At 38.2% G+C, this 25053-nt stretch overlaps 1 protein-coding gene across 1 annotated transcript in view; it reads right to left on the bottom strand.

Moving 5' to 3' along the window:
* SLC10A7 (solute carrier family 10 member 7) overlaps positions 1-25053 on the bottom strand; it is a 273880-nt gene that overhangs the window by 98593 nt on the left and 150234 nt on the right. The window lies entirely within an intron of this gene.

Genomic DNA, 25053 nt, shown 5'->3' with positions numbered 1-25053 from the left:
ATGCATATTAAATACCTGAGCATAAAAACATTCCCATTATTCCAGAATGATCCCTCCCTCATACTCCTTGGTTAGTTTCTACTCTGTGTCAAAGGTACCTTATTTTCTTCTTTTTTTTTCATTTTACCTTATTTTCTTTTTTAAAGAAAAATTTGAAATACAGCAAGATAGAGAGGCAGGGAAAGGAAGAGAGAAGGAAAGACAGAGAGTTCTTCGGTTCTCTCGTTCACTCCCCACATAGCCACAATGGCTAGGTCTAGGCCAGGCTGAAGCCAGGAGCCTAGAACTCCATCTGGGTTTCCCTTATGAGTAAAAAGAACCTGAGCCTTTAGGTCATCTTCTGCTGTCTTCCCAAAAGCATTATCAGAGATAGAGTGTGAGGGATAACAGCTCATCTTTGCTGTTCACATTTGTGTTCTGCTGTATGAATACAACACAATTATTTAGCAAGAGTGGTGCAGACTGAGATCTTTTCTATATTGGTTTATATAAAATATAATTTTTACAAATTTATATAAACATTTCGGAACTTGGCTTTTGGTGGACATATACACTCATCTGTTGGGTGCACACCTAACAACAGAACTGTTGAGGCACAAGGTACATCTTTATTTAGTACTAGTAGTGCTAACGGGGATTCACAGAGGACTTGAAACATTTTCCACTCTTCACCAGAGAGTTCCAGTTTCTGCATATATGCTTTAACACTTTAGCATTGACCGTCTTTTTTAATTATTTGAAAGGTAGAGTTACAGGGACACACACACACACAATGTGAGAAAGAGAAAAGGAGGAGGGAGGGAGGAAGAGAGAGAGAGGAAGAGAAAGAGAAAGAGGAGGAGAAGGAGGAGGAGAGGGAAAGGAGAGGAGAGGAGAGGAGAGAAGAGGAGAGGAGAGGAAAGGAGAGGAGAGGAGAGGAGAGGAGAGGAGAGGAGAGGAGAGGAGAGGAGAGGAGAGGAGAGGAGAGGAGAGGAGAGGAGAGGAGAGGAGAGGAGAGGAGAGGAAAAATCTGAGATAATTCACTCCACAAATGGTCAAAGTTGTCTGAGCTGACCCAAGCTGAAGAAGGCAGGAGTGTGGTACTCTGTCTGGGTTTCACATGGGGATATACAGTAGCAGCACAATATCCCACTAATTTCCTAGGCCCATCTGCAGTGAACTGGATAGGAGGTGGAGCAGCCAGGATTGGAACTAGTGCCCACATGGGATGCTGTGCTACAGGTGACAGCTTTGCCCACTGTGCCACATCACCAACCCCTGACAATCTTTTTAAGTTTTGGCCATTCTAATGCATGTGTACTACTACACATCTCATGATGTGTATTTCGTCATGGTTATAATTTGCAATTTTCTGGTGACTTTTGATTTTGATCCCATTTTCACATGCATATTGGAAATTTGGATATCATCTTGTTTGAACTGTCTATTCAAAAACTTTGCCCATTTTAAAATTTCTGTCATCATCTTTATTGATTTGTATGAGTTATTTTTGTTGGAGTACAATTCCTCCAGTGGATAACTGACAGAAGATGTGCATGCTAAACATCTTTATAGACTCTGTGGCTTGTCTTTTATTCCATTAATGGTGGTTTTTGATAAGTAGATGATTTAAATTTTAACAAAGTTCAGTTGTTCAAACTTTTCATATACGGCTGTGGTTTTTTTTTGTTTGTTTTAGATGTCTTCCTATGTTTTATTCTAGCAGATTTGATTTTTATACTTGATCTTAGCCAAAAGCCCAAGAAGCGATAGATTTGATATTTTAAAATACTTGAATACAACCACAAAACCTGTGGTTCATTCTGAAATTTTACCCAAATGAGCATGGAGTGAATCCCCAGAGCAAGTGTAATGAGATGCTAATGAGTGACAGGAACACTACCGTCTGCTTGAACCCAATAGATCATTCAATAAATCAGTTATACTTGGCTTGATTAGGAAGATTCATTTGAGAAGTCAGTACATATATCATGTCTCTTTTTTAAATGAACAATCCTCCTAGTGAGTATCTGAGACATGCCTGATTTATGAGCTAAGTTTATTATAGATATGACACAGTTATAGAGAATCAGACTTCTCATTATTGAATATGCATTGAGTGCCCCACGGCAATCCACACAAAGATGTACTTTTCTTATAATTTGATTTTGTTAGACATGGTTTTTGCTATTGGCGTTTGTGTGTCTTGGTGAAATGATGCAGGTCAGGAAGTTGCAAATGCTTCTGGTCTCATTGTCATTGACTACCCTGGATGGCTCCTTCATGTCCACAAATGCAGATTACACCACTGGGTTTAAACTTGTACTCTGTGCTTCTGTACTCACCCAATGATCTATCATGAGAAATTCAGGAGTCATCTTTAATTCCTCTCCCAATCACCTGCTACACATACTCACTCACTGTGTACTATCTTCTAAATAAATTTCTAATATAAATTTGCTTCTCTTCATTCTCACTCTAACTACCTTAATCTATGTCAGTATTCGTCTTTCCTCCAGTCACTGTATCAGCCTTTTAATTTGTCTCTGACCTCCAGTCTAGCCCTTCTCCAATCCATTTCCACATCTCATCAGATGACTCTTCTCAATTAGTAGCTGGGTTTCCTGTGGTTCTTACTCCATGCTTGGTACTTCATAACTGTCTTTAATACCTAGACAATGCTAAAGAGGGTCGCATGTTTCTCTCTCTTCAAATGAAGTCACTGGAGCTTAAAAGGGAAGAGTGTCTTCTTCAGGGCATTAGCAAAGAAGGAGTAAAGCAGGATTTGGAGCATAGCAGTAGGTTTTCAGTGCTCAGGAATTTACAACTGTATGGATTGTATGAACCCACCCAGCCTACCCATCCATAAGTTCATTAAATAAATGTATTCTCTCTACTGGCCTCCTATGCACATTGTTCCTTCAGCCTGGAGAGACTATTTGTCTTGCTCTCTACTCTCTACACCCCTTTCTTTTCATTGTTCCACTGCCTTTCCAGATGTAGCACTCCAATGGTCCCTAGAATGAGTCAAAATCTCCACCATGCATTCTCATGGTTTCCATTATTCCTCTGTCATAGCATTTATCACATTCTATTTTAATATTTCTTTGTCTTCTCCATTAAATGCAAACTCTGTGAGCGAGCAGAGTGATCTATCTTGTCCATGGCAACTTCACATGGCATCTGACTTTTGGTAACTACTCAAAGATGTTAAAAAAAATGTGGAGAAATATTTCTGATTTATTGCTTATTAAATGAGAAACACAATGTGTCCAAAACTCCAAAATAAACCACCAGCAGAAATGATAATCTGTTTTCAAATAGCTTTCCTAAACAGATCATTAGGATGATTCTAAGATCTGGTATCAGATCTTGAGGGAACTGACAGTTCTTATCCATTACAATAGTGTCTTGTCTGCAATGAACATTCATTAAATTGGAGTTATTCACCACAGTGCCACTCTTTGAATGATTCCCCCCTTTTCAGCCCCCATTTATCTGAAAACATAGAACAGTATGGATTCTGGAGTCAGACTCCTGTGTTCAGTTTCCATTTTGACCATATGTCAGTCATGATATTAGTAAATGATTAAGTCCTTACCAACTTCCATATTCTCATCTGTGAGCTGGAGCTAACAATCAGGCACACCTCAAAATATGGCTACAATGATTGAATGGGCTTGTCAAAGTATCAGAATGGCATTATAAAGAGAAAGTGCTATGACACTACTGCTACTGTTACTGCTATTGCTACTACTGTGGTTCCTACTGAAATTAACCTTTCTCTGAACTCTTTGAAAGTATATGCACAACTGAATATTTCTGCAGCTTTTCCACACTGCCAGATATAGTAATGCCTTACAAACATTGCTGGTCCATAGTAAATAATAAATGAGTAGGTTAAAGGATGATTACATTTCTAAAAAAGAGAAAATGCCACATCACAGATTTTTTTTTTTAAGATAGGAAAAGACTTCAAAATTGACCATAGGTCAAAGTTATGTCCTATAAGTAAGTTAGAAAAGTGAATTTTGGAGCTTTAGAAAAATCATTATGATAAGCTAACTTAAAACACTATGGCTAAGCAGAAGCACAAAAAATTAGGTTGTTGATTCTTGTTTGTTTTTCTAAGATTCTGACAAATGCATGCTTAACTTAGAGAAAAATCCAGAGCACAGTGTAAATCTCTCCCATTTCATTTTAAACACCACTTGTGTCATAGAATATCCAACGAAGATTGTCAATCTTGGGCTTTGGTTTCAGTCATGAGGTACACAAACTGATCAAAGTTCAACGGAAACTAATTAAAACTTTGATAGCTGTTCATTAAAATCACATTATTTAAGCTTATGTTAAATAAAAGAATTGAAACTATTTACAATATTGCTCCTAAATTTTAACCTTTACATTCCTAGAAAGCACAAGGACAAATACTAATGCCATTAGTAATAATACAGATACTTGCTTCCTTCTTGTCAAGTATCTAATTAAATATTTGTTTATTTATTCACTTGAGGCAGAGATCCAAAGGAAGAGACAGGTAGACAGTACAAGAGTTCCCACCTACTGGGTCACTCCTCCAATGTCCACAATGGCTGGGGCTAAACTGGCATGAAAGCCAGGATCCTGGTATGCAACCCAGGTATCCCACATGAGTTGCAGAAGTCCAATTAGATGAGGCATCACCTCTGCCTTCCCCAGTCTGCATCAGGAGGAAGCTGGGGTCAGAAATCAGAGATATAGGTACTCAGGAGTATTCTGATATGGGACTCAGGAGCCTGAACTGAGAACTCAAGGGCTAGATCGAATAACTGACACTGATTTGTCAGTTATTGTTACCTGAATATTCAGCTTCCTGAGTCATAGTATATGCATACATACATATACATATATATATGTAAAATTGTGTGGATGTCATCGTATTTGGTATATAGTTATTTACTGAGTTATACCACCTACATGACAATAATGCCTTGTTTCCTTACTTTATGATCATTGCCATGAATCTCGCATTATGTGATATTAATATCTTTGTGCTCAAGAAAAATATATGCATATGTATTTAATATTTGGATATGAAATAAATAAGTGAAAAATCATTAAGTACTAAAATAAAATTTTAAAATGTCTCCATAAGCATGAATAAAAGTAGTCAATAATATTTCAAAATTATTATATAAGAATTGCTTTATTGTTGGTGGATAATGCTTCAAAATTGTTCTATTAACAGAAAAAATAAGTCAATATTATGAAGTTACAATATTTGAAAGTTCAGCTCAGGCTCCAAAAGGAAGTTAGGCTTGCATTTACGATTCCTCAATATACAATAATTTCACTCAGATGAAACAATGTAGCAGCCACTCAAACTCTGAAATTAAATAGATCAGTTTGAGTTCTGTCATATTTCCTACTAGCTAGCCATGATGATTTATACAATGTCCTTGTACTCTTTAGTTAAAGTCATATATTAGTTTTATATTTCTTGTTCAAAAATTTTGCAGCATGGTATTTCAATTGTTTAAAATTTCTGTAATGGATATCATGTGTTTCATGGGTACAATTCTAAGAAGGTAGCCATACTCCCCTCTCTTCTCCTCTCCCTCCCTCAAGTCTGCTCTCTCCTTCCTTTTTCTTCAACTTTTGCAAAAACATAATTTCAATTGACCTAATAATCACAGGCTTAATGTACCATTGATAGTAACTGAGATAAGAACAAAAGCAGTCTGTGTCAACTCAAGTCAGATACAACCCTCATCTAAACATTCTAGGTTTGCCTCTTGCGTTTCAGGGACTTTCAGTTTCTGAATGTGGAAAAGAAGTAAAAACCTAAAACTCCCACTTTACAAGTATGCAGATTAAATGATAAAATGCACAAAGGTGACGTGGCACAAAGTTAGCCATGCTTAGGTGTCAAAGTCTACTTGGACAACATTGTAAGTCTGGAAACACATGAAAAAACATCAGATTGGTGCAGCTGATCATTGCTGAGTCATGGGATTATAAATGAATTTTATCTTGTTGTCTATATGCTTACAAAGTCTATATAATGAACATGTACTATTTTATAGAGAAGTAGCATTAGTAAACTTAGGAAGTATCTATTTCTACATCAGAACAAGTTTACTTTTGGACTGGTATTGTGGCAAAGCAAGCTAAGCCTCTGCCTGCGGTGCCAATATCCCATTAGAGTAACAGTTCTAGTAGCAGAGAGTTCACTTCCAATCTAGCTCCCTGCGAATAGACTGGGAAGGCAGTGGAAGAGGGTCCGATTCCTTTGGCCTCTGCACTGCTGTGCAGGAAGATCCTGGCTCTTGGTATCAGACTGGCCTAGCTCTGACCATTGGTGGCTATTTGATGAGCCAGTGGATGAAGCATCTCTCTATCCCTCCTTCTCTTTGTAACTCTTTCAAATACAAAAAAAAAAAAAAAAAAGGAAAGATTTACTTTTTTACAATGGCCACCAGCCTCCTAGAGATAATAAACATCTGAAAGGTGGTAAGGGCAAAAGGAACTAAATTTTTTATTTTATTTGGCTTCTTTGATCAATCAAAAACTTAAATTTAGTTAGTCATATGTGGCTATTTGCTAATGTGTTAGGCAATACAGGTTCACAAAACCCCAATTGTTTATGTATTCCTTTTCAGTGAAGACACTGAATATCAGTTATTTAAAACGATTTATAAAGCTTTCTTTCTAATGAAACATGAGAGTCCCTTTGTATGATCTTATTTAAAAGCATCATTTAAAATATAACTTGCCAGAGCCTTCATAAATAAAAATTTGTGCTTAATCATTGCTATAGTTGACTAGAGGATTTACCACTTTACCCAACATTTGTGCTTCTCTTTATTTACTAGGGTAGGATCTTCTATCCACCCTGCCACACTAATTATATCTAGCAAACAAATATTCACACGGCAGTTCCAGGCAGAAAAACATAAGACAACAACAAAAAGTGCATAGTCGATCACAAATGAGATTCCTATCAAAGGACTACCAAGTGACAGAAGCAATTTAAAAATCTATCAGTGTAGGAAGTAAACAAACAAATGAACATAAAAACCTTTGAAATTCACTTTAATACACTGCCTCCCTTGCTCAATAGTAGATATATCACCCAATTTTTGGAAAAATCTAGAAACCCATGTTTCACCATTCATTATACTGCAGCTCACAATTAACACTCCTAGACTCCTTTCTAATCAATTATTCGTTAAGATGTCTAGCGTTTCTTTGGAGCTCCTTCCTGTGACATGAGAATGGCTTAAGAGATGACACATGCATGTGTACTTCACAGAATAAAAGAAAGACTTTACACAGGTTTTAACACTAAATGAGAACAAGGGTACAAGAAGAGAAATCAACCCTTTTAGTCAAAGCTGAGCTTCCGGCGAGCTGCAGGCAGTGCACAGCGTGAAAGGATCTGGCTCCAGAAAGTGCCCAAGTGTTGACAGCTGAGTAAGAGTTTGAAGGCTTAAAGGCACAAATGCTCTGTCACTGGTGCTGCTACAGAAATTTCCTGAACTGGAACTGCCAGAGATCTCCAAAGCTATTGACAACCAATCATGTGAGATTAATTCACTCTAGGCCTTGATATTAAATGAAACAGCAAGTATATTTATGTAGTAAATAACCCTATATTGAGTGAAAAAACGTAAGATCATGTTGCCCAGCCTAAAACATTGTAAGAGGTAAGACTAAAAGACTCAAAAGAATACAATTGTGTCACTTCGATCCTTCCTGAATAAACCCATAGGGTTGTAAATTGGTGTTTGTTCAACATAGGTCTTTAATCAAATTCATATTCAATTTATGTCGGTACAAACAGAAAGCTTCCCAAAAAGCCTATATATTCATAATAACTTTGAAGTATACTAACATCGGTAAGAGAGAACTACCAATATCTAGAGTCACATGTAAAAACAAAGATATTAGAGTATACCAAAGTGCTTCCAGTAATGCTTTAGAATTTTAAACTTTTCAAAGTACTTCGATTTCAAATAAGTTATGAGTCACTTAGCCACCTGCCCTATGCTTCTACCTCTGTTTTCCCTTGAATACTTGTAGCACCTATCAGGAGTCAAATATTGTGCTACTTACTAGCCTCCCCTATTATAACAATTTATAATCAATTTCATTAAAATAAAAAAGCAAATCTCTGAGGATAGGGACTATAGAGCACATGCATGCCTTCCAGTGGGTGTACCACATAAGGAGCAGCCCCTGAGGTGAGACACTGTGGGTTCAAATACTGCTCTACCACTTCCTGTTTTGTAGTGTTTTTGGGGGTCTCAGTTTCCTCAGTGGAAGAGGGATAACCAACAGTTGCTCCATGCTAGCATGATTGTGAGGATCAAATAAATCTTTACTTTCTAACTACACTGTGTAGGAAACATTCAAAAATGCTGATTTACATTACTATTACTAGTCCTCACAGAATCATTACATAGTGACAGAAAATTTTAGGGACAAGTAGATTTGGAAAAAAGAACTTCAGTTTGAAATATCAGGGTGAACAGAAAGAAAAGATTAGGCTGATGAGACAGATGAAGTTATCTTTCTCTGAATATATCTCTACTGGTAATAACGGACAGGGATACTGTTGTACATGATGTTCCCGTTGAACTTTCATCATGTGATTCATATAATATGAAGACTCTACAGCAAATGAAGCTAACTCCCAAGACCTGATTACTGATAAGACCATAAAATGAGTGATATGGAGGCATTACCTGTGTTATTACTGTGAATAATTTATTCCATAACTCAGCCCAAGAATCTTAATATTAACATATCTTGCAGCAATCAATCACATTCAATTTTGGTTTAAAAACCTGGGTGAGACATCTAACACTACTGCTAAGCACACAGCTTAATTGTACAGACTGCTGATGTGGTTAATGGCACCGTTAGAGGGCACAGAGTGCTGAATTGGCACTATTAAGTCTAGAAAACAAAAAACAGCTAGAATTTTGAAGAAAAAGAGTTAACTCCCTGAATTTGACCAAGAAAAAAAATACTGAAAATAATTTGCAAAACAATGTTCTTTGCGCATTTAATACATATGTGTCAAACAAAAATCACAGAAGCTGCAGCAACCAAAAATCAATTAAAATAAAGTCACAAGCCCTGGTGGAGAATGATTCCTGGCAGTTACTTGATATAATTTGGTTAATATTTCTAGTCACTCAAATTAACGCAATCTTTCCAGTGAGATTTATAGTCACAAAATGTACACTCCCAAGAGGCTTGCTTCAGCAATCAGAGTCACGAACTCCTTTTAGGCACAAAAGAACTTGATCATTCTCTTTTGAACTATAGTAATGAAAAGGAATTATTTCCTTAGGAAAAAAGCATCAAATTCATTTACTTCCCCTTCACATTTGACCATCTTTTCTCTCCTTGAATTCTCCTTCAAAGTCCTTAAGTCCTTGGATAGAAAGCAGGGCATTTATCACTCCATTTGTACCAACAGATATGCTTCCCTTCCTTATCGGTCTGCCTGTTCGGATCATGTGCACTCTGCCATGTTATTGATCGAAAGAAGCCCAGGCAAGGTGGTGTCAGCTTATGTTCCTAAAGGGAGTCCCCTGGGCAGACTGGTAAGGCACTAAAGGTCAAGTCAGAATGGTCAGTGTTTCCACATTAAACTGTCAGGCATAAGAAGAACATAGAATTCTCAAGTGTGCAAAAATAACACCAGTATCCTGGGTTTTTTTTGCTTGTATCATCCCTCCCTACCCCTCACAGTTCAGAGATACTTTTCATGGAAGAAAACTTGGCTTTGGAAAAATAAATGACTTTGTCATCCATTTTAATCTCTATGCTTTTTTCTTTCTCTCTTTATTGTTTTTCCTCCTTCTTTCTAAAATGTTTATTCCAAGAAACAGAATCACCAAGGCATAAGCAAAACAATGAAATTACAACAGGTAATACAAATGGTTGCTTATAATTGCCCTCAGCAGTCACATAGCATTTTCCTGATGACTGTGAACTCCAAAGAAGGGAGAGTAAACTTAACTGCATTTGCCAACTGTGTGCTTAGGAGCACCACAAAATCTCCCCCAGTTTGGTTTATGCAAGAACCTTCAAAGTTATTCACGAAGCACGAGTTCAGAGCACATAGATGAAGACTCTGTAGAACTAAAGTTTCAAAGCTGGGTACATCTCTTGCTTCCAGAGCATTCACAATTCTTTATCCTATGTGCTGCATGCTGTGATGTGACATGTCACCAGACAGAACAATGTGTCATGGCATAAAGAACTTCAGAGGAAGATTTAGGTTCATGTCTCCTTTCTAGAAATAGATGTCCTCCTTTTTGAGATTCATCTTAGCAATAAAAGAGTAAAATATGTTAATATTACCTTAAAGATGCTCCTGATAGTCAACAGCGATCATTTTGCTTTCCTTCTTGTATACAAAGTCAAGAACAAATAATCTGATCTAAGAGCAGTAAATGTTATAAAAAAGGGGGCAAAAGAAAGCATAGAGTTTATGTCTGGTGGAACAAGTAGATTTCATTAAAGAATAGGACCTAATAGTGCATTACCAAAGAGAGTGTTGTGAGAAAAGAAATACAGGTGACAAGTACATCATTTGTTTAGAAGCTGCAGAACACAGTGGAGACGAGCAAAAATGAGTTAGCTTGCCTGAGTTGGGATTACCACTCTACTACTAGAGGTGACCTAAAGTACACCACCTGGCTACTTCATTTTCCATGTTATGTTAACGCAGGAGTAGTAGCTAAATCATATGGTGTAATAAACATTAAATGGAGATATTTCAGATACACACACACACACACACACATACACACAAAGGTACTTGAACAAGTTCATGGCAAATGGAATTAAAGCACGAATATACAAACTTTGAAATCCATACAGCTTTTCAACAACATGCATTTTCCATTAACTTTTAAAGACAACCTTGTATGCATGGACTCCAAACATGCTTGAACTACAACAAACAGCTTGAATTCCATTTGCAGTGGACATTTTGCCATACTCACATGTTATAAATATGATTGCCACTATCATTAGAATCATTGCTACTAGGGACCTGTTACTATTAACATCAGACAAGTACCTGAAGTACAACAAAGATGAGTATGGGTTTTCAGAGAAATATTTCTCATTCTGCCATGTGATTCCAAGGCATCTTGCTAGTAATTATTCTGGAAGCAATGTTTTATCTCCTGTGTGTGAATGTGTTGCCTCTATCAGGATACTGCTGTCTTCCTATTATTCAACACATTCTGTTCCAGTGATTCTGAAACCTGACTATGCCTGAGAACCTCTTGAGGAATCTCTCAAATACAAAGTCTCTTGGGCCTAAACCTAGAGACTCTCATTTAGTAAATTTAAGGAAGGGCTGAGAAATCTGTGTTTTTGAGAAAGCTTCCCAAGTGATTCTACTAAACAGTAAAATTTGGAGATTATGGTTCAGGTATACTGGAGGCAAGATGACTCTTATACTTTTATTGCCCACTAAGATAACATTCAGCTTGCCTAATAAGCACAGATACAGATTAATAGCATAACTTATCTCCTTTTTATTTTTCCTTAAAAAAAAGCACTGATTCCTATAAGGAAGGCATTGAGAAGAGTATGATTTCTTTATTAGTTGCTGAAACATTTCACAATGTTGAGGGAGTAAAGAAGCAGGGAATGACAGAGGGTTGGATTAACTTTATGTTTAAGAAAACATTTTAAAAAGTCATTTTTTCCATGATATATCACAGCAGTGTCCAGGTGAATTGTTTTTCCATTATATATTCTCATAGCATTTTGTACTAAAGATTACAAAGAGAAAGTCCAGTCATCCATGCAGGTTCTGGCATTAGTAGGAAGAGCTAGATTATGGTTTGTCAAGGTCTGTCTTTTCTTTCATTGTGTCTGTATTACAGAATATCAATTCCTATATCAGAGATCCCCATCTGCTTTCCAAAATAAGACTTTATGAAGTTCATTTATAGTTTCTAAGTGCATCTAGCAGTTTCCTGATCATCATTCAACAAAACTTGGAAGAAGAACACTTTCGGACTGAGAAAAAATACAAAGGAACATTTCTGAAGTTATAATACAGAAATAATTTGATGTGACCTAAAAGGGTTGGCCAGGTCTGCACAGGGACAGATCTAGAATAGTCCTAGGAAGCATCCGAATGTGAGGGGCACAGGGTTCCAGTGAGAGACTTTCATCATACAATGGTCTAATACAGTGCAGATGCTTCTCAAATTACTAAGGGATTCTATCCTGACAAATTCTTCAGAAGCTGAAAGTATTGTAATATGTAGATACGTCTGATATTATATATCCCAACGTAGCAACACAGTGAAGCTCTAATAATTCCTCTCTTAAGCATGGGACTGATAGGGAGTTGTAATCACGGCTGCTGCCCAGCATTGCAAAACAGTCATGTAGCTCACCTTACTAGCCTGAGAAAAAGTCAAAATTCTTACTTTGAAGTACAATGCTATTCAATGAGCACCCTTTTTGCATCACGGTGATATAAAAAAATCATTAGGTTGGACTATTATAAGTCATAGGAATTTGTGTAATCCTCAGACTTGAGTACACACTAGCTTCACTCATTAAGACATGTTTAAAAATAAATCAGTGTGCAAGCTCCACTACATTGGGATCCCAATTTATTAGTCCAGAGTTGGGGCTCACAAAAATGACAATTAAGAAAAAATGACTTAAGTATATTAATGAAAAATCAAGGTCATTGCTCAGATGGGAAGCCAAGAGATCAGCCACGACAGCTTTAGACTGCTTGGAACTCTAAGTGCTTCTGCAGAGATGGGAAAATGTGGATTTATCTTGTTGGATATTCAGGTGGCAAAATCAACAGGATGGATCAACTGGTTACTTGTGCAGAATGATGGAAGCAAACGGGCAAAAAAAAATGACCACATGAGTCTTCTAGGAAAATGGATAAATTGTTGTGATATTCACTGACCTCAGATGCTAATGATCTGGGTTTGGATGTGGTTTCCTCATTCCCTACTTCGAGGCTTCTGGCAACTTACATGATCTTTTCCAATCCTCCACGTAGAAGGGATGATAACATTTGTCATGTGGAGACACTTCAGAGAGTATATACAATAACATGCATGAAGGACCTAGCCTATTGCTGCTTAAACAACAGATGCTCAATAAATGTTTTCCTTCCACTATATAGCTACTGCAGATGTAGCTACTATTAAAAATATAATGTACTTGCTTAAAATAATTGAATTTGCCTCAATTTGTAGAATCATTTTAACGGTTTTTCTAACTAATACCATGATTTATACTTCTTCAAGGTGGAAGATATTTAAAAAGATGCCGCAGATGTTTGAAAAAGTGAATAAGCATTTCTAGACACACAGATATATGGAAAGAATTCATAACATTGTTTAATTACCTTTAAAAATGCTAAAGACAGACATGAGTTTGAGAATGAAAGACTGATTTTAGGAAAAGCATTATGGTTCTAAGAACAGAGTCTCAATACTTGCAATTTTGCACCATTCCTTTCGCCTGGAAAGTTCTCCAGAACATTCTGATTTCTTCCTGGTTTATTTATGCCTGATTTCATCAAGGTGCTCAAATCCTCATTCCTTCTAAACGAGGCCAACTTAATCAGCCTTCTTTAATTGCACACTGGCTTCCTTGATCCAAACTCTTCTTTTCCCCTTTCCTTCCTTTTCTTTTTCCTTAGCATTTATCTCCTTACCTCCTTTTGACAAACTGCATAATCTATTTATTATTGTTAATATTATTACATAATTATCAACTGCCTCTTCCCAACAGGCATGACACAGAAAAACACAATTCTTTTTCTTTCTCTGTGTAACCATTGTCATATCAGTTACGTGGATGTTACTTCTCCACACACCCAGCCAACAACTGTCATCTTATTCAATTCCTGGAGATAGCATTGGATTCCACAGGCTCAGACCGTGAAACTGCCACCTACCCTAGATGCTAATTGGAAATCCCAAGCTGTAACCTCTACTTGTGATCAATTAACAATACATAGGGGTGTTTATGACTTCATCATCGGATTTGGTTGACTTACTAGTACATAACACAGAACTCAGGAAACCACGTTTAGTCATTTATTAAAGACATTGCAAAGGGTAAGGACACTCATAACGGAGAGATGGGTGCATAGATTGAGGAGATACAGGAGAGGAGGCGTAGAGCTTCCACATCTCCTGCAGGCATTTAATGCTTGAGAGCTTTTCCAGCGATCCACTCCTTGGACGAGATTGGATGCATTGACAGTGTTATGGCTGTAGACATGATCCATTATACAAATCTCTCTGAATACTGTGTTGGATTTTTATGAAGGCTTCATTGCATGGGCATGACTAATTACATCATTAGCCATTGATGATCACCTCCACTTTCAGTCCCCCACCTCTCCCAGAGGTCAGCAGAATGGAGGGTCAAAGCTCTATTCCTCTAACCACAAGGTCAGTTCCCTTGGTACCAGTCCTCATCCTGAGGCTATTCAGGATCCCACCAGGTTTGCATCACTGGAACAAAAGATGCTCCTATTGCCCAGGAAATCACAAAGTCCTCAAAGTTCTAATCAGGAACCTGGGGATGAAGATCAAATACTAGAACAAAAGGTTCTCCCAAAACACCTATCTACAGAAACTTTAGCTGCTTGTTCCCAGGTACCAGAGATCAAAAACATTCTAACACAGCATCATAGCTGCCAACTCCACAAGGGTAGAAACCTAAGTCTGTCTATTAATGTGTGTAATAATCAAACTGCCTAGATCACTGGGTATTACACAGCAGGAATGAAATGAGTATCTGTTAAGTAATGACATCCTAAAGTTACCAACAAAATTCAAAATTCACAGTTCATATAGATCAATATTATAAAAATTCTACTAGTATAAAACTAAGTCATCTGGGGGGTGGAGTCAAGATGGCCAATGGAGGTAAACTGATGTGACTGGGGGTCCGGAAAGTTAGGGACAGGAGCAGACAGAAGTGAGTGCAAGAGGAAGAGAATCTCGGGGAACACTGTGGGTAATCCCCCAGGCCACCAGGACTGAGAAAGTCAGCACACAGAAGTGAAATAGATCGAACAGACTGTGATCAGCAACCTGAAAGGGTAAAGGAGGGCGCCCCGGGCTGTGGAGACATGAGCGAAATTGGGTGAGTGAAATTCGGGGAGTGAACCTCGGTGAGTCACTGACACAGGGAAAAGCCCGCCCTTAGCAGGGGGGGAGGGGCAGGCAAGTCTAGACAACAAAACACAGTGAAGGGTGCTTAGACTGAGCAATATGCAGCAGGCTTGAAACTAGGCGGTTGGGCCAGAGGAGAGGACGGTGACAAACAGACTGGGTGAACCTGGGAATTGGAACCTTCCTACACTGGGCAGTGCCAATCCCACGGTCACAGAACTTCACAAAAGGGAGACCTAATACCTACCGTTAATTTCGCCCTGGTTTGAGGTGCCCATAAGATCGCAAGTTGCAGGAGTGAAGAAAGGGGAGGGGAAGCAAGCGCACCAGGAAAAAGAAAAAAAATTCAGGTCAGTAATAACTGCGGTCAAGCACAAGGTGGCAGCAGAGGTGAAGGGTTAGAAGTAAGCAGTGAAAGAGCTCCAGTGGCGCAATCGGCTATCGTGTGGTACTTATACAGAAGTGAGCAGTAAATCTCAAGTACCCCAACAATGCAGCAGGGGATAATACCAGACAACAAAAAGACATGGGGAGAGGTTACAGGAAAAGAAACGAGTCAGAGGAAGGAGATAATGCCACCCGAAAAAGTCAGCAAAAGGCCTGGTCAATCGCATAGATGACCGATGAAGAAATTCATGAACTGTCAGACAAAGAATTCAGAAAAATAATGATAAAACTCTTCAGAGACAATGAAAAATGATTGGAGAAGCTCAAGGAATTCAAACATCGTATGATCACAGAAACAAAATTAGTGAAAAATGAGATCCTGGACTTGCAGCACAAAGTGGAGAGCTTATCCAACAAAATTATAGCAGCAGAAGACAGGATCTCCGAACTGGAAGACTCCCAGAATGAAAGCAGGCAGATTACCAATCAGCTGGAGGAAAATATGAACAAGGCCAATAAAGCCATTCAGGAAATGAAAGACAACCTCAAGAAATCAAATATAAGAATTATCTGCCTTCCTGAAGAAGTAGAAAGAGAGTCAGGTATGCAAATGCTGCTCAATGAAATTACACACGAGAACCTCCAAAACACTTGGAACATGAATCTAGCCCAAATCCAGGAAGGACAGAGAATCCCCAACAGATTCGACCCAAAGAGATACCCAGACATGTGGTGCTGAAGCTCCCCTCCAATGAATACAAGGAACGAAACAAAGACAACACTACATTTAGAGGGAAATCAATCAGAATCACTCCTGACTTCTCAGAAGAAACCCTCCAAGCGAGAAGAGACTGGACTAAGATCTTTCAAATCCTGAAACAAAACAATTGTCAACCAAGAATAATGTACCCAGCAAAGATCTCCTTTGTATTCGAGAACGAAATTAGATACTACCATAGGAAGGACGAACTAGAAGAATACTCCAGCATGAGAGCAGCTCTACAAAATCTCCTTAGAAATGTGCTAAACCCAGAAAAAAAGGACGCAAACCATAAGACGGCAAATGGGAAAACCTCTCTACTAAAGTCCACACAAGGAAGGACAATTAAACAGATACCAATAACCACAAAAACACGAACGCATGACAGGTCAAAATCGCAGCCTCTCAATATTAATTCTTAACACAAATGGCCTAAATTCATCAATCAAAAGACGCAGATTGACAGAATGGATCCACAAACAGGACCCAATGAACTGTTGCCTACAAGAGGCACATCTAACCAGAAAAGATGCTAAGAAACTGAAAGTGAAGGCATAGAAAATATTTTATGCCAATGGACAAGAAAAAAAGAAAAAAGGCTGGTGTAGCTGTCCTAATTTCAGATGATATAGACTTCAATTTGAAGGAAGGGCATTTTATATTGGTGAAAGGAATGATCAATCAGGAAGTAATTATCAGCATAAACATCTACGCGCCAAACACAAATGCACCCAGGTACGTGAAGCAATTACTGACAGACTTAAGGAGAGACACAGATGCAACTACAATAATCCTAGGAGACCTCAACACCCCATTAACACCAATACACAGATCAACAACAGATCTCAACAGAGAAACAACAGACTCACACAAATAATAAATCAAATGGACTTAGTAAATATTTACAGAATCTTTCATCCTACGGATGCAAAATATACATTTTTTGGGCAGTATATGGCACTTTCTCCAGGATCACCCACATGATAGGACACAAAGCAAGTCTCACTAAGTTCAAACAAAATTGGAATCATACCATGCATCTTCTCAGACCACCAAGGAGTGAAACTGAAAATCAATATATCAAAATGCCAGAGGAAATATGTAGACTCTTGGAGGTTGAACAATATGCTATTAAATGAGCAATGGGTCAGAGAAGAAATTAAAGATGAGATAAAAAAATTTATGGAAACCAAAGAAAATTCAAATACAATATTCCAAAACTTGTGGGACACTGCCAAAGCAGTGCTACATGGTACGCTCATTGCAACTGGTGCTTTTGTCAAGGCCAAGAAAGACACCAAATACAGGAATCAAGCACACATCTCCAAGAATTGGAAAAACAGCAGCAAAATGACGCCACAAACAATAGGAAACAAGAAATCATCAAAGCAAGAGAGAAGATAAACCAAATAGAAATTTAAAAACTATACACAAAATCAACAAATCAAAAAGCTGTTTTTTTGAGAAGATAAACAAAACAGCCACCCTACTGGCCCAACTGACAAAGAAAAAACATGATAAAGTGAGAATTAATAGCATCAAGGATGAAAAAGGCTACATAATGATAATCACTGCAACCATTAAGAAAATAATTAGAAATTACTACAAAGTACTGTACTCCAACAAATCAGAAGACCACCAGGAAATGGAAAGCTTCTTAGACTCCCAACACTTACCAAAACCCAGCCCAGAGGCAACAAAAGACCGGAACAAACCCCTAATTGAGACAGAGATTGATTCAGTGATTAAAGATCTCCCAACAAAGAAAAGCCCAGGCCCAGATGGCTTCACCGCAGAATTCTACAAAACATTCCAAACAGAGCTAACCCCAATCCTCCACAACCTCTTCAAAGCAAAAGAAAAGGAAGCAACCCTTCCAAACTCATTCTATCAACATGACCTTAATCCCAAAACTGGATAGAGAATTAAAAGAGAAGGAAATGTACAGACAGATTTCCCTGATGAACATTGATGCTAAGATCCTCAACAAAATCCTAGCCAATAGAATTCAAAAAAACATCAGACAGAACATTCATCCAGATCAAGTAGGATTCATCCCTGGAATGCAGGGATGGTTCAACATTCATAAATCCATGAATATAACACACCACATCCAAAAACTGAAGAACAAAAATCATATACTAGTATCAATAGACGCAGAAAAAGCTTTCGACAAAATCCAACACCACTTCATGCTAAAAATCCTAACCAAGGTAGGCACAGAAGGAGCAAACCACAACATAATCAAAGCAATATATGAAAAACCGAACACCAATATTATACTGAATGGCAAAAAACCGGAAGCCTTTCCACTGAGCTCTGGAATAAGACAAGATGTCTGCTATCACCAGTGCTATTCAACATAGTTATTGAGGTACTTGCAGAGACCATAAGACAAGAAAAAGAAATCAAAGGAATTCAAATGAGAAATGAAAAAGCCAAGCTTTCACTATTCAGAGATGACATGATCCTTTACATAGAATAATCTAGAGACTCAATACAGACCCTGCTAGAACTTATACGAGAGTTTGGTAGAGTCGCAAGGTACAAAATAAATGAACAAAAAATCAACACTCATAGTGTATGCAAACAGCCCCAAGATGGAAAAAGATCTAATGAGCAGGGTACCATTCAAAATAACACAGAAGAAAATGAAGTATCTAGGAATAAACCTAACCAAAAATGTAGGAGACCTCTTTGAAGAAAACTACAAAAAACTTAAAAAAGAAATTGAGAAAGACCTCAAAATATGGAGAAACATACCATGCTCCTGGATGGGTAAAATCAATATCATTAAAATGTCCATACTATCAAAAGCAATATATACATTCAACACAATTCCAATTAAATTACCCAAAACATTCTTCATTGAACTGGAAAAAATGATACAAAGGTTCATCTGGAACCGCAAAAAAAGCACAAATAGGTAGAACCATCCTGAATAATAGGAAGTTAACAGGGGGAATCACAATTCTGGACCTCTGGACATACTATAGGGCGGTGGTTATCAAAACAGCCTGATACTGGCACAAATGTAGAGAGGAGGCTCAATGGAGCAGAATGGAAACAACAGAAGGGAACCCACACAGATATAGCCAAATAATCTTTGACAAAAAAAAGACAATCTAGGCAAATGGAAAGGTCTCTTCAATAAAGGCTGTTGGGACAACTGGATGATAGCCTGCACAAACAAGAAGATAGACCCACATCTTTCACCATACACTAAGATCAAATCTAAATAAATAAAAGATCTAAACCTACATCCAGACACCTTTAAACTTTTGGAAGAAAATGTTGGAAATGCTCTGCAAGATTTAGGTGTAGGCCCTGACTTACTTAAAAAAAAAATCTCCAAAAGCAATAGCAATCAAGTCCAAATTTTAAAAAATGCGATTACATCATACTAAGAAGCTTCTGCACAGCAAAGGAAACAATCACCAAAGTAAAAAAGCAACCCACAGAATGGGAGAAGATCTTTGCGCACTACATAGGTGATAGGGGGCTAATCTCCAGAATATACAAAGATGTCCAGAACAACCAAAACACCAAAACAAACAAACCATTCAAGACATGCACAGATTGGCCCACATACAAAAAAAACACCAACAACACTTGCTGGCGAGGTTGCAGGGAAAAGGGAACCCTACTCCATTGCTGGTGGAGCTGCAGGTTGGTACAGCCTCTATGGAAATCAATATTGAGAACACTCAAACAACTAAAAATCTGCATACCATATGATCCAGCAATAGCAATCCTAGGAATATATCCAAAACACCTGTTACACGAGAAACCAACATGCACCCCTATGTTCATAGCAGCGCAATCAATAATTGCAAAAACTTGGAAGCAACTGAAATGCCCATCAACAGAAGACTGGATCAGAAAGCTATGGTTCATCTACTCCATCTATTACTCAGCTATTAAAACAAACAAAATGCAAATCTTTGTGGCTAAATGGGCCCAACTGGAAACCATTATGCTAAGGGAAATGAGCCAATCCCAAAAGGTTAGATATCACATGTTTGCTTTAATTTAAGATGAAATGATGTCAACCCGAAAAATAGTATCTGTAAATTGTAATATTATTTTAACCTCAAATAGCCTGTATCACAAGCAATAAGATATTGTGATATAACCAATAAACCAACAATCAATGGAAGTCAGACTGCTTATAATCTACATCAAAGAATTATAAAACCTAATATATTTTTCCTTTTTATTTATAACCATTTTAATCACTCATAACATAAAATATATGTTTTATCATGCTTATATCTTCATGGTAACACTCTGATTTTTTTTTATTAATTATTTTGCATTATGTGACAGTTTCATAGGCTCTGGGAATCCCCTACCCCTCCCCACGCCCCTCTCCCCTGGTGGATTCCTCCACCTTGATGCAGTATTACAGTTCAAATTCAATCAAGATTCTTTCCTTGCAAACATATACCAAGCATAGAGTCCAGCTACTTATTGTCCAGATGGGTTGAACAGTTTCTTGGGGAGACCATTTCTGGTCCGAAGTTAGAGCTGGTAGAATATCATCCCAGTCAATTAAGAGTCCCAATATAACATCAACAGCAATTTGCAACATTATGGAATTGACATAAACCTAATTTATTTTTAATATCCTATGTTATTCTGTAATGGGGCGGGAGAGCAGAGAAATCTTACACCCCTTTAGAATGTTTGAGGAAGATGTTAAGTATAACCCATCAAGAATATAACAGGTAATTTATACATAACAGACTCGAATCAGTATTAGACATTAGCAAAACTATAAAGACATACAGGGGGAATCAAGAGTGATCCTGACAACCTCTTAACAGGAGGTCATATGCACAGAGCAGCGGAGGACCCCAGAGTGGAGCAGCTGGACAGGAGGAAGCTTGTATCCCAACCCTGGAGACTCCCGGATCCTCACCAAGGACTATCAGTACAGGCACCAAGGGCTATATCCCAACTGCAAGAAGACCACGGGGAATTGTACTGCCCTTATAGCCCCAGAACTCTGAGGTCATCCACTCCCTTTCGGATCTCCCACATCGGATTGAAGATTCCCAATTCCTTCCTTACAGGATCTAATGTCATTGGAACAATAGCCGGGAACCCTGAGCGGACCTCAGAAACAGAAGAACAGTAAACTTCTTTCAGGACTAGGGAGAGGAGCTTTCCCTGGTTCTGACTTAGTTCCAACTTTGGATCCCCACACTGTCCTGCAATGACAATCAGGGTTGCTCCGGAAGCCCCCTCCCCACCCCCCAAAATAGATTAGATATTCAGAGACCAATAAGGAAAGTTTAGAAACAGACAGGAAACGGTCAGCTCAGACTCACATATTCCTTACTAGGTAGGACACAAAGATTAGTTACTCCTCACTAAGGTATTGAAGATTTCTCTACACACCCCTCCTAAAACTGTCCTGCACCTCAACTGTTGACATATGCCTTGTTAGAGTTATAAGCCAGTTCGGACTATCCTAAAACACACCAAGTGCTGTAAAAAATTATGCTTCAATACTATAAACTGCTAAATATAAAAATGAAAATAGACACAAGACAGCTGAATAGTACCCTATGGCCATTTGGGGTGTATGGCAGTTGGTTCGTATATAAACTAAAATTGAAATGTCAATGAAGTAGTCACAGGATGTGGTTAAGAACTTGCATTTTCTAGCATATTACTCACTCAATACCATGTCAATTAACTCCATAATGTTGTAAATTGTTGTTGATGCTATGTTGTGGCTTTTCATTGGACGGGATGATATTCTGCCAGCTCTGCCTTCAGACCAGAGATGGTCTCCCCAAGAAACTGTTGAATTTCCATGGACAATAAAATGCTGGACTTTATGCATGGTACATGCTTGCAATGAAAGAATCATGATTGGATTTGAACTGTAATACTGCATCAAGGTGGAGGAATCCACCATGGAGGGAGGGCATGAGGAGGGATTGGGAGAATCCCAGAGCCTATGAAACTGTGTCATAAGATGAAATGAAATTTTAAAAAAAACTAAGTCATCAAAGTGAATTTAGAAAATAGGTGAAATGGGCCCGAAGCTGGAGGAGGCGCCTGGCTCCTGGCTTTGGATCAGCACAGACCGGCCGTTGCGGTGACTTGGGGAGTGAGTCATCGGACAGAGGATCTTCCTCTCTATCTCTCCTCTCTGCATATCTGACTTTGCAATGGAGATGGATAAATCTTTTTTAAAAATAGGTGAAATGAGGGTCGACATTACGGCTCTAGAGGTTAAGCTGCCTCCTGGGTTGCCAGAATCCTATGTGAGTGCCAACTCAAGTCCTGGATGTTCTACTTCCAATCCAGTTCCCTGATATTATATCTGGAGGAGCAGTGGAAGATGGCTCCAGTGCCTAGGCTTCTGTATCCACAAGGGAGACTACAGTGGAGTTCCAGCCTCCTGACTTAGGGCCTGCTTCAGCCCCAACCCTTGAGGTTATTTGGGGAATAAATCAGTAGATGGATCTCTTTCTCTCCTTCCCTCTCTCTCTCTCTCTCTGGGACTATGCCATTCAAATAAATAAAATAATTCTTTAAAAAAATTAGGTGACATGAATGATGAAATCAAAAATTTTTGTTCATTCGTACTAGCTGATGCTCTTTCCTTGATAGCATCCATGACAGAGCTGTTAGAATATGAAATACAGTATGTTTTAGGCAGAGAAATCTGGCATTACAAGTCATATTTTGGGAGGAATGCATAACCTACTTATGAGAGAAAAATATCAGCATTGAGTTTGCCATTTTGCTTCCACGGTGTGGGGATGCTTTCCTATACCTGTATCTTTTCAAGATTTTATCACAAATATAATCTGTCTATCTGACCAGCCATAGAGAAAATGATAACACTCTCAGTAGTACCTCTCTTGCTCTCACTTGCTGTGTCTCTTAATCCCCCCTCTTTTCAGGCCTACAAACAGAGCTTTGTGGGCTCTGACCTCCTTTTTGTCCTCCCTCCATTTTTCTTTTTGTTTCAGAAAACCTAGGAGAATGATTATAATCTTTTTGCATTCAATAAAAACTTAGTTTACAATATATCTTGCATTTCCTAAACCATAGAACTTGACTCACAGGGATGACACAATTGTTTTGACCGAACCACAGCTGCCTTGAAGAAGCTCAATCAACCAAGACAAACAGGGCACTGAGGGCAGCCTACGCTGGAACAGTTTCATGTGCGCCCAGAGAAGAAATTAAAGTACATAACAATGCCACACCTACATTATAGGAGTTTTTGAGTCATTTCATTTTGTGTGGTTTCCATATGTCTGGGTTTTATCTAAATATTTCTAAAAGATGCAAATGAAACAAATGAGGTTTAGGCAACTTTAGAAAACACAGATTAAGATACAGAAAATGGCAAACCAAAATAAACATAAAATCATTTAATAAGCAGTACTTGATTGATTTATGGGTCTGTAATGGGATTTCCCACAGAATCCAGGCCTAACTTCCAATACCTCACATTTTAGCTCTTGGAAACTGAAAGCCCAATGGGATGGCTCATGATAAAAGATGAGATAATCTGAAAAACAGATAATCTGCTTCTCACAATGGAGTATTACAGCAGTCTGGTAGACCACCTGAGCCCCCATAATGTACTCTTCCCAGGACCACAAACACAGTCTCTCAGGCTATTGACCCAAGCCCAGAGGCATCACGGAGGCTCACAATTAAAAGGCTTTGACCCAACTTCTGACCTCAGTGTCCGCTTCCTGTGGAGAGTGTCTGAACTGGCCTAACAGAGATGCAGACTCAGGAATGCTGCCCAAATAACTTACATTCTATTTTCTACCTCACAGAAACATTAGGGTCCTATGTGTTCAGATATATATGCTGACCCAACAGCTTATATTTTGTGTTTCACAGGGAGATTCATTGTTCTTAACAATTACTTATCTCTTACTGCTATCCAAAGTGATCATCTTTAACACATGTAACCTATGGTTACCTCAGCTCTATGGTTCACTGATGAATACAGTAAGCTTTATTAATGCAGATTTATCAGACTTCTCAAGATGATTATCATTATAAATGAGTCTTTGAGAAGTAAGACCTCTAATAAAGTAGCTATCTCTTAATATTGTAATTGCCACTGCTGGTAGGATATATGTTTATTCAATGCCAAGACCATTGGTCTAAAATGAAAGATCATGTTGTCACATTTATTTGCCCATGAAACTACTCAAACAACTGAGAAGAATAAAAAACTGAAAAATTAGCTTTTCAAAAGAAGAAAACCCCCAAACTTTGAGACAGTTCAGTTGGAACATATCAGCAATTAAGCACCTTGTTTTAGGGTACTGTATTTCTTCTCATATCTTTTACTCACTCCCAAGAGCACAGCAACACTATTCTTGTGACTGAGTATTTCTAAACCATGTCACCGTTCAGTACTGAATGAGATGTATCACTTTAAGCTCGGGGTTATAAAATTAACGATTATAAATTATATAGGTTATACATTACAGCTCTTGTCAATTACACAGTTCAGCATTTGTTCAGTGATTCATACTGAACAAATATCTGCTTATAAAATAGCTATGTGTGTGTACAGTGCATTAGGAGGGGCAAAAAGATGAGTAGGCAAAAGAAAGCTCATCCCCCCAACTTCACAAACACACACACACACACACACACACAGAAGCAAAATTTGGTATCTATTGTGAAGAAAATCATTCAAAGGCTAAGTTCCAAATATGATAG

Source organism: Ochotona princeps, chromosome 7, assembly GCF_030435755.1.
Source record: "Ochotona princeps isolate mOchPri1 chromosome 7, mOchPri1.hap1, whole genome shotgun sequence".
Taxonomy (NCBI): domain Eukaryota; kingdom Metazoa; phylum Chordata; class Mammalia; order Lagomorpha; family Ochotonidae; genus Ochotona; species Ochotona princeps.
The sequence above is the reverse complement of the archived record's forward strand: the minus strand, read 5'-3'. Positions and strand labels throughout refer to the sequence as shown.